Below are 13,475 nucleotides of genomic sequence, written 5' to 3'. Positions count from 1 at the left end.
CTAGATTTCTTCTGCCTGAAGTGGGATCTACCTAGAGCTCGTTGGAAAATTTTAATCAGAATAGTTTTCTCTGGAAAAACGCCAACGTATTTTGCAAAATTGTATTTGATAAAATTTCATGTGAAACTTTTTTCAATTTTTTTTTTTAAAAAGTGTCAGAACATCCCATTTTTCCACAAAGATTTGAGTTTTGTTTCAAATGTACTTATACAATTTTTTAAAGAAGGGTTGAAATCAAAATGAAACATTTTGAATTTATTCAAACAAAAATATTTTGCTCAAACTGAAATCGAGTTTTGCGAAAAGTTTTGGCTTTTCATCCGTCCTTGGAACAAAAAAATAATTTAGAAATCTCAAGATTTTTTCACAGGACAGAAAAAAAAAAAAATCTGATTTCTGATAGTTCTTTGATGAATAGAATAACCACAGCAGCAGTGCTAGCTACACTGTAGTTTTGTAATTAGGTCATTTTAAAGAGAAATTTAAAAGATGCAATTTATCTTTATCAGCAAGGTAGGATAAATCAGGTCTAAACTGCTCAGCAGACAGGGATCTCGTTTTTACATAACAGACCAGCGAGGCAACCCAGAATTCCATCCCAGGACTATGTCGCAATAGTTACACTTAAGCTACACAAAGCTTCAACAACAAATCGGCAAGTGAACTCCACCGAGTTTACGGCCAGCTTGTAAAAGTCCAGACATTTGAAACGGTAAAGGCTCATGCCCGTTAATTCAGGTGAAATGATCCCGGTGTGGAGGACCAGCCCCGAAAAGTCTGCACCACTTAAGCGCTCAAAACGTAAGCTGTGCGAATTTCACCTTAAGTGATGAGATAACCTGCTGCAGTCGATGCATGAGAAGTGTCGCCTAGGAGCTGAAGCACCGATTTGCAGGAACCAAAAGGACCCTAAGTTGGTAAGCTATTATTCCGATCTGCTCGACTGCACACGCGCTCACCTCTGCTAAGGTCACGAGGGTTAGCAGGGATGACTGGAGGACCTCAGCCTCTGGTGACCAGACGTCCCGATACTTAGTTGTTTGTCCCGTGTCCCGACTGATGTACGGTCGGGACGCCATTTGTCCCAATATTTTGCTTCGGCGGCCCAGCAGCTTTTTTTTTTTTTTTTGCTTGGGGCGGCAAAAAACCTAGAGCCGGCCCTGGTGGGGGGGTAAGCCTGTGGCTGCCCCATCATGTGTCCTGATATTTTGTTCTTGTCATCTGGCCACCCTACCTCAGCCTCACAGCTAAAAGCCACAGCCACTTGAGGTAAAGGAGCAGCTCGTTAACAGTGAATAACTATCAAACTGGGGCCAGCCACTAGAGGGAGATGTGATTGTTTGGACCAAGCCAGTGAATCACACTTGGACCTTCTGATTTCCCACAAGCACCGTCTGGTACAACTTCACAGACTGATCAGCATGGAGCCCTTCCAAGTTACCTGCAACAATCCTGATTATATTTGCATCAGGTTAGGCTCTGGTTTATCAGCTGGCCAAGACTCCCTATCCAGCAGGAATGTTGTGGGGGAAGAGGGGTTCGTCGGTCCAGTACCCTCCAGAACCTCTCTCTTATGTGCAGTGGTATCTCCCTCCCAGGTCTGCAGCTGCCAAAGTCACCAGCCAGACAAATTAGCCCACTGGTGGCTTGGTGCTGTGGAAGCCAGCTTTCCGCAGTGCCCAGCTGCTGGAGCGGAGGAAGAGGTCATGGCTCCTTCTGCCAATGGAGCACCTGGTGGCATCTCCCAGAAAGCCGGCACAGGAAGCTGGCACTTCCTCCCCACAGTCAGTGCGGTTGCACCTATGTGCAGCCGCAAGGGAGTCAGCAAATTTCTGGGGAGAGTGGTTTTGATGTGGTTATGCTGGTTTCCAGGCACCAGCCAAGTAGCGGCTGCTTCGTGCATTCTGCAGAAACACCTCTTTTGTCGAACTTTGTTGAACTTGTCGTTAACCGGCCCCTGAGCCCACGGCCCCATACAGATTGCCCCAGCCTTTCTGGCATAGCTTCACCTCACCTCCTGCGTGCATGCTGGGCTCCCTTGCACTGTGGTCCCTGGATCCAGCAGCTGCCGTAGCCACCTCCTCCTGCTGTTTTTGCCACAAGGGTCCTGGCAACATCTCACTCTCCCCATGAAACTGTAGCATGAGCCACCCAGCTTAGTACCCGCCCTTTAAAAACCTCCCCATAACTTGTCGAGCCTAGTGGTGACCCTGTCTCCACATTTCTGTGTCTGTATATTTTAAACCAGTTCAAAAATAAGCCCGGCTAAGATTCCACTTCACAGCTTAGAAAGGAATATTTCCATAAAGGAACGCAGTACTTTGCCCGGGCACATTTGACACTTCCAGCGTCTCATCTTTCTGATCACTGATTAAGCGGATGTGCTCCACTGCTACGTACTGGCAGAATCCCAAGCAAGACTATAGCAGATCCCAGTACCAGCAGAGAACATGTACTGGGAAGAGAGGAGAGACAGGTCCCTTTGCATCGGCCTATTGGGACATTAGCTTATTTTCAGGGTACGGCACCTTTAAGTTTCTTCAGACAGACAGCCTCCTGGAGACAAGCTGCCATTTTGCAAGGCAAAGCTGATCCAGCATGTTTGGGAAGGTCACAAGCCTCCTGCACTCCCAGGAAGACTTGGTTTATTCTCTTCTCCTTTCCCATACATAATGAGAATCTAAATGACAGTGTGTGTTGCCAGCTCTTGCGGTATTGGGTGTTTTTGGTAAAGCCCCAGCTCCTGCAGTCATGTGGTTATGTGAGAATCTCAGCTTTCATTTAAAAGAACAAAACCACAAATCTAGCTCTCACGGGTTTGAAGAAAAACATGCCGGGGGAAAGTCCCCAAAGGCTCAAAAATCAGAAGGCAACTCAAGAGAAGTGTTTGTAAAACTCTTACCACTTTGGGGGCCCGACTCCTGATTTTTTGAGCTCTAGAGGTTAGCAATACAGAGCTTGTGGAAATGTTGGGTGTCTGGGAAATAAGAACTTGCCACGGTGCCGGCCAGTTACTAAACAGGGACAACGTACACAGTGCTAAATAAAGACACGGAAGCCAGCAGCCATGTCCTGTAGAGGCCCATCCAAACGCCCTTTCCTTCCAGGTCTCTGCTGGCACTTGAATAAATCTGCACAAACAGACTACATATTGAAACTCTGCAGAGTTCTCTCCCAGCATAAAACCCATATCCTAGGAATTAGTGTGAACTTTATAGTCTAATCTTGCACCTCTCTAAAGGCTATTCTATGATTTGATCAAGTTTGGAATGTCCTTTTACATTACAGTCATGCCCAGACACTTGATCAGTTATGTAAGGAGTCAACTCTGCAATGGCAGAACTTGAAGGGAAATTGTCAGGTATATATATATATATATATATATATACACACATACATATATATAAATACAGGACTTCCTTATTTGAGTTCCTAACAGCACTCAGACTTACTAAAACTGAGTTTTCAAGACCGATTATGCTGTTCTCCAATAAATGCCACAGGCAGTGTTGTTGCCAACTTCCAGCATTTTAACAGGAGTCTCATAGTTTTTCTTACACCCTTATGTCCTGCAGAGATGCTATTTGAGCATTTCAGTTTTCACTGACAGCTAGTTCTAGCCCTTCTGATTGCAGCGCAAAACTTGAAAACAGGACTCCGAGAGGCTCAAGCCAGAAAGAAAAACAGCCCAAATTATGACGACTTTTTAAGTGTAATAATAACATTTAAGCAAATCTCATAGTTTTTGAATGCTTGCGGTTGGCAATACTGCCATTGACCAAGATTGAGCAAAGTACAAAAATTCGGTGTAAATGGTCACATTTACCTATTTTTAGGCCAGTTGCTCGTGAGTTTCCCTTAGCAGGGAACGGCAGATAACGCCGGGAGATGTTATTTTCCCCACTGCCTCCACATACACCCCCTTTTGTGAGACTCTCAACAGAAGCATTTCTATTGATGATCAGGTTTTATAAGGCCCTGACTGTGTCCCTTTAAGCCTCTGCCAAAGGGCAAAAAAACATTACCGTATGATTGCAATCGCCTCTCGTTGCATCTCAATCGCCTCTTTCGCTATTGCCAATTTGTCACCGAATCTGGCACCACGTGTTCTCGAGAACGATCATCCTAGATAAAACCCTTTGATGCTGATAGCAGGGTTACACTAGAAGCTTGCCAGCGTAGTAATGGCGGATAGAAATGTTGCCAAAAAGCCACACCCCTATTCCAGCAAACGTCCTAGTGGAGCTTGGAAAAAAAGACAGCTTATTTCATTCAGGGAACCAGTATAAACTACACCAGCAAAAGCACACGTTTGCCAGTATAAGCAGCATCTCCACAGGAAGGTTTGATGGTATCAGTACACCCGTCTTCAGATTTTTACGGTTGCTGTGTACTGTATACCTGGGTAGCCATATTGGCAAGACTTTGCTAGGTGAGACGTGGCCTTAGGGCAAGTTAGAGCCAGGCACGTACCAGGTGGAGCAAGCAGCCCTTCCCTCTCCCCTTCTCCAGGGGCATCACATAGGCAGTAGCTACAGCTGAGCTGCAGGGTACGGTCCAGCCAACGCTTCTGGAGGGGCGCGCCCTGCCAAGGATGTACCTACGGCCCCACCACTGCAGAACAGTATGGGAGACATACCAGGCAGGAGCTGGGAAAGCAGGATGAGGGCATGGTTTTTCTGGGAATGAAGCGGGACCTGCTTCCCAGCAGGCTCGCTAGTGCCTTCCCTAGGCATAACCCCTCCTGGCATAGCATCTCCTGGCTTGCCCCAGCACAGTCCTGCTTTGGAGAAGGCAGAGTTTTGCCCTTCAGCTATTCCAAACTGGTTCCTCGACTTCCGATGTTCCCAGTCCCGCGGGACTGGCGTTGCCAGTTCTAATAGGAGCCTGGCACAAAGGTTAGGGAAAGACCCCAAACTTCCAAGCCAGCCTTTCTCCAGTAGGCACAGCTGTCACCCAGGACAAGGGGATGGCCTGTTCTTGCCCCTGCAGCACTGTGCATTGGTGTAGAAGGAAACAGCATCACCGGCATTCTAACTGGTCATGGGAACATGGGAACTGGCTGCGGGGAGGGATAGCTCAGTGGTTTGAGCATTGGCCTACAAACCCAGGGTTGTGAGTTCAATCCTTTAGGGGGCCATTTAGGGATCTGAGGCAAAAATTGGGGATTGGTCCTGCTTTGAACAGAGGGTTGGACTAGATCACCTCCTGAGGTCCCTTCCAACCCTGATCTTCTCTGAACCTTCTAGGCTCGGACACTGAGAACCTGTCTCAACTGCACTTCAGACGTGCTTGGGCTAAGGCGCTCAGTGACTTACCATGAAACCATGCGGCTAGAGTCCTGTCCAAGAAACGCCAGTGCCTGGTTTTCAGTTCAAACGTCTTCAGCAACAGCCACGTCAGCTTGAGCGGTCAGATGCCACATTGCCAGCTAGCCTGGGAGCAAGCCAAGTGAGGGATTGGATGGGACACCACCAAAGTCAACAGAGCAAAGAATGGGGCTGGCGACTCAATTGGGAGCATCCTTTCCTCAAGGCAAGTCCTGCCCCCAGTGCTCCAGTCTGGTGTTTGGGGTGCTGTGTTTCAGCGATTCTGACCCCACAGATCCTTAAAGATCCCATAACCTTTGCCACAAGAGTAAGGTGTAATGACCTCTTGAGGGCTGGTCAAATTCAAGCTTGGGTAACGACAGTCTGGCTCCCTAAATCCTCCCTGCAGTTTTCATTGGCCCTAGCATCCTCCTTCACTTTCCTGTCATCAGCTGCTTTTTTTTTTTTTTATTGTTGCTCTGCACCATTATGAAGATGCCACACTTCGCCTCAGAGGTGGCTGCATTTTGATGGTAGGTGAAGTTAGCCCTGTGTAAAATAGCAGTGACTTAGGGCAAAATGGGGCCCAGGGCCACCAACACCTTCTGTCTCATCCCAGTCCCCAACAGTCTCTTTTCCCCAGCATTCCAGCTGGTCTTTGCCCTTGCCCATCCCCATTGAATTCTTGATCTTCTGAGGGAGGCAGCCCTACCTAACCCACCCACCCACCCACCTGCAAAGCCTGGCCGTGCTCCCATCTCATCTCCCCAGACAGCCCACTTCTGATCATGGCGCCAAGATTCCCAAGGGGCTTGCTCCAAGGTCTCCCACTGGTGTCTCATTTGCACTGAAGTGCTTTGCTCTCCATCTGCCTGAGATTTTTCAGAAGGGCTCAGCTCCCAGAGCAGGTACCAGAATGTAAGGAGAGCGGAACTCGCATTCCAGCACCTAATAAGTAGCCTGGTTTTCCAGAGAGCTCAGCATGCTGCCTGCCGAGCAATTCTGAAATCCGAGCCCCCATGAATACTGGGGGGAGAGGGGGCGTGATGTGGTGCCGCATCTGGTTCAGGGTTCCTAAGCTGAGTCTTCCACATTTAATTCTGCTGTCTTGCTCGCTGCAGCGGAGTCTCCGAGAAGTTCAGGAACGTTCTAGCTTCCAAGAACGATGAATCACACCCAAAGAGCAAGGCAGGGCACTGGCTTAAGGCCTGATGGCCACAGCACCACCGCTTCCAGTCGAGACGCTGAGGACTCGTTAAAATCCTCACTGGGACACCAAAGAGTTCAGCAGGCAGGTCTGCAGCTTGCTCATATAAAGGCGTTGGGATGGATATTAGGAATACATTCCCCTTATTCCCGCCCATCTAGAGACCTGGGTTGGCACCTACCTGCCTCCTGGCTCGTGAGCCGAGATGGCACAAAAGGCAGCCTTAAAACTGAAGAGTAAATTGGAACGCGGGGGGGGGGGAGGGTTGGTGGGGGGGAAGAAGAAAGATTCTTGTGTCTCATAAAGCTTCCATGGCTCCAAGGAGCACTTACACCTGCAGACAAGGTGATTAGCTACAAGCCAGCTACTCTTAGGCCAAACATTCACTGCTGCATAATCACATTGCCAGCTAATGTTGTCATTGCACAACATGTGTATACAGCGCTGCCAGCCCCCGCTGCTCTGCCTAAACAGACGGGGGCACATTCCCTGACCCCAGGAGTTCATGGTCCAAAGAAGATTAGCTATCAGTCATAGCTGCATGGAAAATTAGCACAGCTCCATTTAACAACTCAGAAGGATTATACACCAAGGTTGCAGACTCAATCCCCCCCCCCCCCCCCCCCCCACCAAATTCACACATACATGCTATTTCGTAAAGGACCTCACAACTACCCAGGTGTCTTTAATGCTCCCATCTCTATGACAGGTTTCAGAGTAGCAGCCATGTTAGTCTGTATCCGCAAAAAGAAAAGGGGTACTTGTGGCACCTTAGAGACCAACCAATTTATTTGAGCATAAGCTTTCGTGAGCTACAGCTCACTTCATCGGATGCATTCAGTGGAAAATACAGTGAGGAGATTTATATACACACAGAACATAACATGAAAAAATGGGTGTTACCGTACACCCATTTTTTCCATGTTCTGTGTGTATATAAATCTCCTCACTGTATTTTCCACTGAATGCATCCGATGAAGTGAGCTGTAGCTCACGAAAGCTTATGCTCAGATAAATTGGTTGGTCTCTAAGGTGCCACAAGTCCTCCTTTCCCATCTCTATGGTAGCCAAGCACAACTCACTGGCATTAGCATTTTCAATGGTCCATTAAGGGTTCCCTAATATTGCAAAGCTAGTAACAAACCAGTTCATGCTAACTCTCCCAACTCCAGATTAAGTATATTGCAGGGCAGCGAACTGGGTTTCTGCTCTCCTTCCACCCTTCAGCTGATGTGTGTGTGTTTTATAGCCCACTTATTTGGTAATTATAGTCCTAAAATGACAGCTGGTTAGTAACACGCCAGGTGCAGGGTACATCTGGAAGAGGCAGCTTGGCTTGAGGGATTAGAGGTTTCCCTGTAGTGCATCCATCCCACCCATCAAAAGTTATTATAGTAATTAAACTCTCAAGCACCGGGCCAGACAAAGAGCCCTGAGCCCGAAAGCCGTTAGTTCTAGAGTCCTGTATAAAAGACACCTGACTTGAGTGCTTTCTCCCCCATTCATAATGTTACTGCATTCCTTTATGGATCCCCTTGTCCCCACACATCAGGGTCTTTTGACTCAGCCTGGTAAATCTGAGCTGCAAACTCCAGTCCAGCCCCAGAGCTTACATTTATTTCAGGGCTCAACTCTACCAAGCACCGTTTTCCATATGATTTTTTGTTGTTGTTCACTGTTTAAAACACACTATTGTGAAGGAGCCCGTCTCCCTGAGCTCCCCAGGCACAGAATTCAGAACCCGCCCGTGAAGAATTTCAGGGCACTCTCTGTTGACCAAGGAGTCCACAGCTTCTGCTGGTGCCTGGGGGGTCGAGCCAGGAAACTTAAAGGAGCTGCCGGTTAGCCAGCAGAGCGCGGACAACGCACACGGCGAGCAGGGGGGGAACTCCCCGCCCGACTCCCCCCGTGCAGAGGCAGGATTTGGTCTTGTTTGCAACGCTTTGTGGAGGGGAGGCGGCTGCAGGCAGAGGTCTCCAACGCCACGGACGCCCGCCGTTAGACAGGGCGCCTTGCTATGAGCCAGCAAGAACAAGCCCCAGAAAAGTGTCACAAGGGGTGGGGGGGGGGGGGGTACACACTAGTACACACTGGAAAATGCAGATCCCGCAGAGGGGAGATGGCGCAGATCCCTGGCTGATTAGTCCTTGATCTCCCGCAGCCGGGCTCTCTGCAACGCGGCTTGTCCCAGCCAGGGATGGGGCTCGCCGCCTGGCAAAGCCGCGGCCGGGCAGGTGGCCCCCTCGCCAGCCGCACTGTGGGGGGGGACCCCCTTCCTTATGTGGCTGGGGTTTCCCCCTCTCCCCCAGCCCCATTTGGCCAAGGGAGAGGGACCCAGGAGAGGCGAGCGCCCTGGATCCCACAGCCCCCCTCCCCGCCCAGGACCCTCCACCCCCACGCCCAGAAACTCACCTTGGCTCAGCACCGTCCCCAGCGCGCCCCGGTGTCACTGGGGCAGGAAGCGCCGCCTGGCATTTGGGGCTGCGCTGCTTGGTTCCTCATTGGCTCTTCAGGTGTGTGTGTGCGGGGGGCGGGGGGGGGGAGGCACTGTGGGGCCGGCGGGATGCTGGGAGATGTAGTTTGCAGGCCCGGATTGGAGGGGCCGGGCGGGGGGCGCCGGGGCGGGCGGTGCGTCTCGGGGGCGCTCGGTCCTGCGCCCCGGGGAGCGGCCAGGCTGCAGCGGGCGCTCGGGGAGGGGCGCAGCCACGTCCCAGAGCCTGAGAGTCCGGGAGGGGGCAGGAGCCTTCCCTGCAGGGCACTGCCTAAGGCTGGCAAAGCCCCCCCCCCCCGCCGCCCCTCTCCCCTTGGCAGGCTGGCCACAGCCCACTGGGGAGCGACGGGGCGGGAGTGAAGCTGCCCCAAGCCCAGTCTTATAAGGCAGGCTGGGGGTCCCAGCCCGCTCACCGCTAGGCAAGTGAAATAATCCGGGGTAAACTGAGTATAGCACTGGGGAGGCAGTGGGGTAAACTGGGCCCTTGTGTGGGAGGGCATCAGAGCTTGCTCGGCTGTGTGTCACAAGCCCTCTACTGCTCACGGCGAAGGGAGGTTCTCCTTTAGCTCACGCAGGAGTAGGGTGACCAGAGAGCAACTGTGAAAAAACAGGACAGGGGGTGGGGGGTAATAGGCGCCTAGATAAGAAAAAGTCCCCCCAAAACAGGACTTTCCGTTTAAAAACGGGGCATCTGGTCACCCTACACAGAAGGTGCTTTGGAAACAGAAGGCCCCCGCCGTTGCTGGGGGTGGGGTGGGGGGCTACACGGTCTGCAGTTCTAGTAGTGGCTGAAGGCCTAGATGGTTGTGAGTTTTTTATGGGGGCAGATGGGGGTCGGGTTGAGGAAGTGGAAGAGCCACGGGATGAGGTCACTGCAGAGGAGAGTGTGGGAAGTGAATTTGCAGGCGGGGCCAGATGACTCCTGTTCTGGGTGCTGGACGTTTTATGGCCATGATACGAGGCCCCTCTGCCCAGCCCACTGGAGGGTGGCATGGAGCCCCCCTTTCCTCCCAGAGAGCTGCAGCAGTGCCATGGGGTCCCTCTCTCCCCTCCAGGAATGGCAGCAAGAACCCTCCCAGCGCTTATTCCAGCAGCCCGGGTGTCTCTGCTTGACAAGGGTGGGCTGCTGTACTTTTCTCCTCAGAGTCGCCTGTTCGGGTGGGCTTGGCAGGGTCCCCAGAGCCGTGTTGGTTGGCGATATCAGCCCATAGAGATGAATGGGCCAATTCACCCCTCTGAGGGGGATGGTGTCTGACTCCCTGCAAACTTCAGCAGCTTTCGCTGTGTCTGTTACGCTCCCCCATCTCAGAGCCATTGTTCCAGGCTCTCTACAGACCCAAGCATCAGTAACAGCCAGGTCACATTTTTGAGTTTTTCCTCCCACTAGGGTGACCAGACAGCAAGTGTGAAAAATCGGGACGGGGGTGGGGGGGTCATAGGAGCCTATATAAGAAAAAGCCCCAAATATTGGGACTGTCCTTCTAAAATCGGGACACCTGGTCACTCTACCTCCCACTCACTAGGGGGAGAAACTATTCCCCCCCCCCACTGCAGGAAACCTGAGATTCTGAAGTAATCCCAGGACTCCAGGACCTGGCGCCCTAGGCCTGAGTCTGTAGCTCAGTGTTGCCCTGTGTTGAAATTAAGGCACATTTAAGCTTGGACTCCATTGGTTCTATCTTCCAGTTTAGTGTTCTTGTGTACTTGGAGGCATGATCCCAACCAAGCATGCTTAGACATGGCCCTGGTCAGCACATCTGTAGACAGCCACGCAGCCTTCAGCCACTGATGTCTCTGCCAGCCTGTTTCTGAAGGACCAGATCCACTAAGGATGGGGAGTACAGAAGGGAGGGATAAGGGAACACGTGTCCTTTGCAGGAAGGCAGGGGAAGTTGCTTCCCAGCCTCGGGAAGTGATTAAAAGGTGCAAATAACTCAGAAAGCCTGAGTTAAACATTACCCCGTATAACCCGTTGGCCTAGACCGAAAGGCAGGGCAGCAACAGGAATGGGAACAGGCCCGGTATAAATATGCTGGAGTGACTGAAGCCCCAATTTCACTAACAGGGCTGCCTCCTGTTACATAGCTCTGTACACCCCACAGGGCCGCTCTGCCATGGTGTGAGTCGCTGACAAGTGACTAAATGGAGCTCCGGGTGATACAGTAACGCCCCCCTGACTTCCTCTTATGTGCCAGATAATCCCAACGCGGCTGCCAAACCAACAGGCTTCCTGCACTGAAAACACGTTTGAAACACGGTGGAACTGGGGCCTTTTTCATAGTTAGCTGCGCGGGATGTACTGAGAACGGGATTCATGGGCAGAGCTCTGCACCGATAGCATAGATAATGTCACCCTGGCATTTGCAGTATTCCCTGCGCCAAGGATCGGAATTACAGCAAATCCCAGGAAAACACTGAGCCACACAGACTGACCCAGTGTGTGTGTGTGTGGGGGGGGTTTCATGGATGTTCAGGGGTCTGCCCACAGGGACCGTATCAATTCATAGATTCATAGATATTTAGGTCAGAAGGGACCATTATGATCATCTAGTCTGACCTCCTGCACAACGCAGGCCATGGAATCTCACCCACCCACTCCTGCGAAAAACCTCTCACCTATATCTGAGCTACTGAAGTCCTCAAATCGTGGTTTAAAGACTTCAAGGAGCAGAGAATCCTCCAGCAAGTGACCCGTGCCCCATGCTACAGGGGAAGGCGAAAAACCTCCAGGGCCTCTTCCAATCTGCCCTGGAGGAAAATTCCTTCCCGACCCCAAATATGGCAATCAGCTAAACCCTGAGCATATGGGCAAGATTCATCAGCCAGATACTACAGAAAATTCTTTCCTGGGTAACTCAGATACCCCCCCATGTAATATCCCATCACAGGCCATTGGCCCTATTTACCATGAATATTTAACTTCCAAAACCATGTTATCCCATCATACCATCTCCTCCATAAACTTATCGAGTTTAATCTTAAAGCCAGATAGATCTTTTGCCCCCACTGCTTCCCTTGGAAGGCTGTTCCGAAACTTCACTCCTCTGATGGTTAATTGGAAAGCTTGAAGAATGACTGGGCGTGTGTTGTATGATTTCCTCTATTTTATTATTATTATTGGAGTATCAACAGAGTGCCCAGTGCTGCATACGGATCCAGTCCTGCAAAGACCCATGCACAGGCTCAGTGATCAATGGAATTGATGGTACAGTGCATAAAGGCAAGCCTGGGCTTAGGTCTTCATGGGACTGGGGCCACGATACAAAGAAAAAGACAGTCCCTACCCTAAAAAGCTTACGGTCTGCCCGCCAGAAACAGAAGAGGCAGGATGCAGTGGGACCCCTGAGGAGGGAACGCACGAGAGTGGGATTTGAAGAATTATTGTTATAATGGGCCAGATCTTTAGCCAATCAGTGTCAGAGTCAATGGCGCGAAGTCAGGGGAGCTGGGATGCTTTAGGCTAGCTGAGGATCTGGCCCAGTGACTCCAGTTGAGCTATGCCAATTTATACCAGCTGAAGCTCTGGCCCAGTGATCCCAAAGCAGCTACACCAATTGAGGCCACCTGGTCCATTGACTTCTATGAAGCTATGCTGGTTTATGTCAGCTGAGGATCTGGTCCAGGGATTGGACTGGTTCATTCCCTGAACATTGCAAAGCAGTGAAGGAGGGACTTTAATGTAGGGAGGGTGGTGGCACAAGTGTCTGAATAAATATTGTTGTGATACACTCTCCTGAAAATACTCTTGCATCAATTGCAGGCTTCACGCTGCCCTCTCCACTGGGCCACACTGCCTCTCATTAAAGGTTCCAGTTCCACAATAGCTAAATACATTTTCCGTGGGGGCAACACATTGTGTGACCACTATTAAAAATACTTCTTCCCTGCCGGGTTCCAGGACTGCCCATGCAGCCCAGCAGAGCAGGGGTCCCTGTGTGCATTCGCAACGAGCATTTGTAAGAGAACAGCTCGTTGAATACATTAATGTGTGCGCACCGAGGTTGCTGAAGCATTTTGCAGGCATCAGTCGTTCCTATAAATGGACATGTTGATTTCCCAACGGGAAGTGGGCAGCTGAGTGTGCAACAAATCCATGGTGATCAGAGGACAGGTAACCTGTGGTTAAAGCACCCTACGGTCAAATCCTGGCTCTGCCACAGGCTCCCTCTAGTTGACCTTGGAGCAGGCAAAGCTGATCAGCTGCAGCTGTGGGTTTTGTAAATTACCGGTAAACTCAATCAGGAATCGATTGCTACCCGGCTATTCCTGGAGACAGAAGGAAATGCTGAGACCGCTGCCTATCATGCTGACTCTTGTCTCATTCTTTGCTTGTACTCCCCCATCGGTCCGTCTGGATCCCTCTGTTGTCTCCTCTCTTAAATTGAAAGCTCTTTGGGGCCTGGCACAATGGGGGTCTGGTCCAGGCCTGGGGCTCCTAGGTGATACAGTAATACAAACAAATATCCAG

The 13,475-nt window shown here is 50.7% G+C and overlaps 1 protein-coding gene across 4 annotated transcripts in view; it reads right to left on the bottom strand.

Annotated features, from left to right (window-relative positions):
* The window catches only part of MYORG (myogenesis regulating glycosidase (putative)), a 36,475-nt gene extending 27,278 nt beyond the window's left edge, over positions 1 to 9,197 (bottom strand). For 2 of the 4 annotated variants that reach the window (XM_043547269.1, XM_043547268.1), the window contains exon 1: positions 8,929 to 9,033. The gene's annotated coding sequence lies outside the window, so the exon portion shown is untranslated. Of the gene's footprint in view, positions 1 to 5,318; positions 5,437 to 8,928 lie in introns of all 4 variants that reach the window. The other 2 variants (XM_043547270.1, XM_037902780.2) reach the window with 2 other exon arrangements.
* Between the last annotated feature and the right edge of the window lie 4,278 nt (positions 9,198 to 13,475).

This window comes from Chelonia mydas, chromosome 5, assembly GCF_015237465.2.
Source record: "Chelonia mydas isolate rCheMyd1 chromosome 5, rCheMyd1.pri.v2, whole genome shotgun sequence".
NCBI lineage: Eukaryota > Metazoa > Chordata > Testudines > Cheloniidae > Chelonia > Chelonia mydas.
This window is presented reverse-complemented; position numbering and strand designations above follow the sequence as displayed.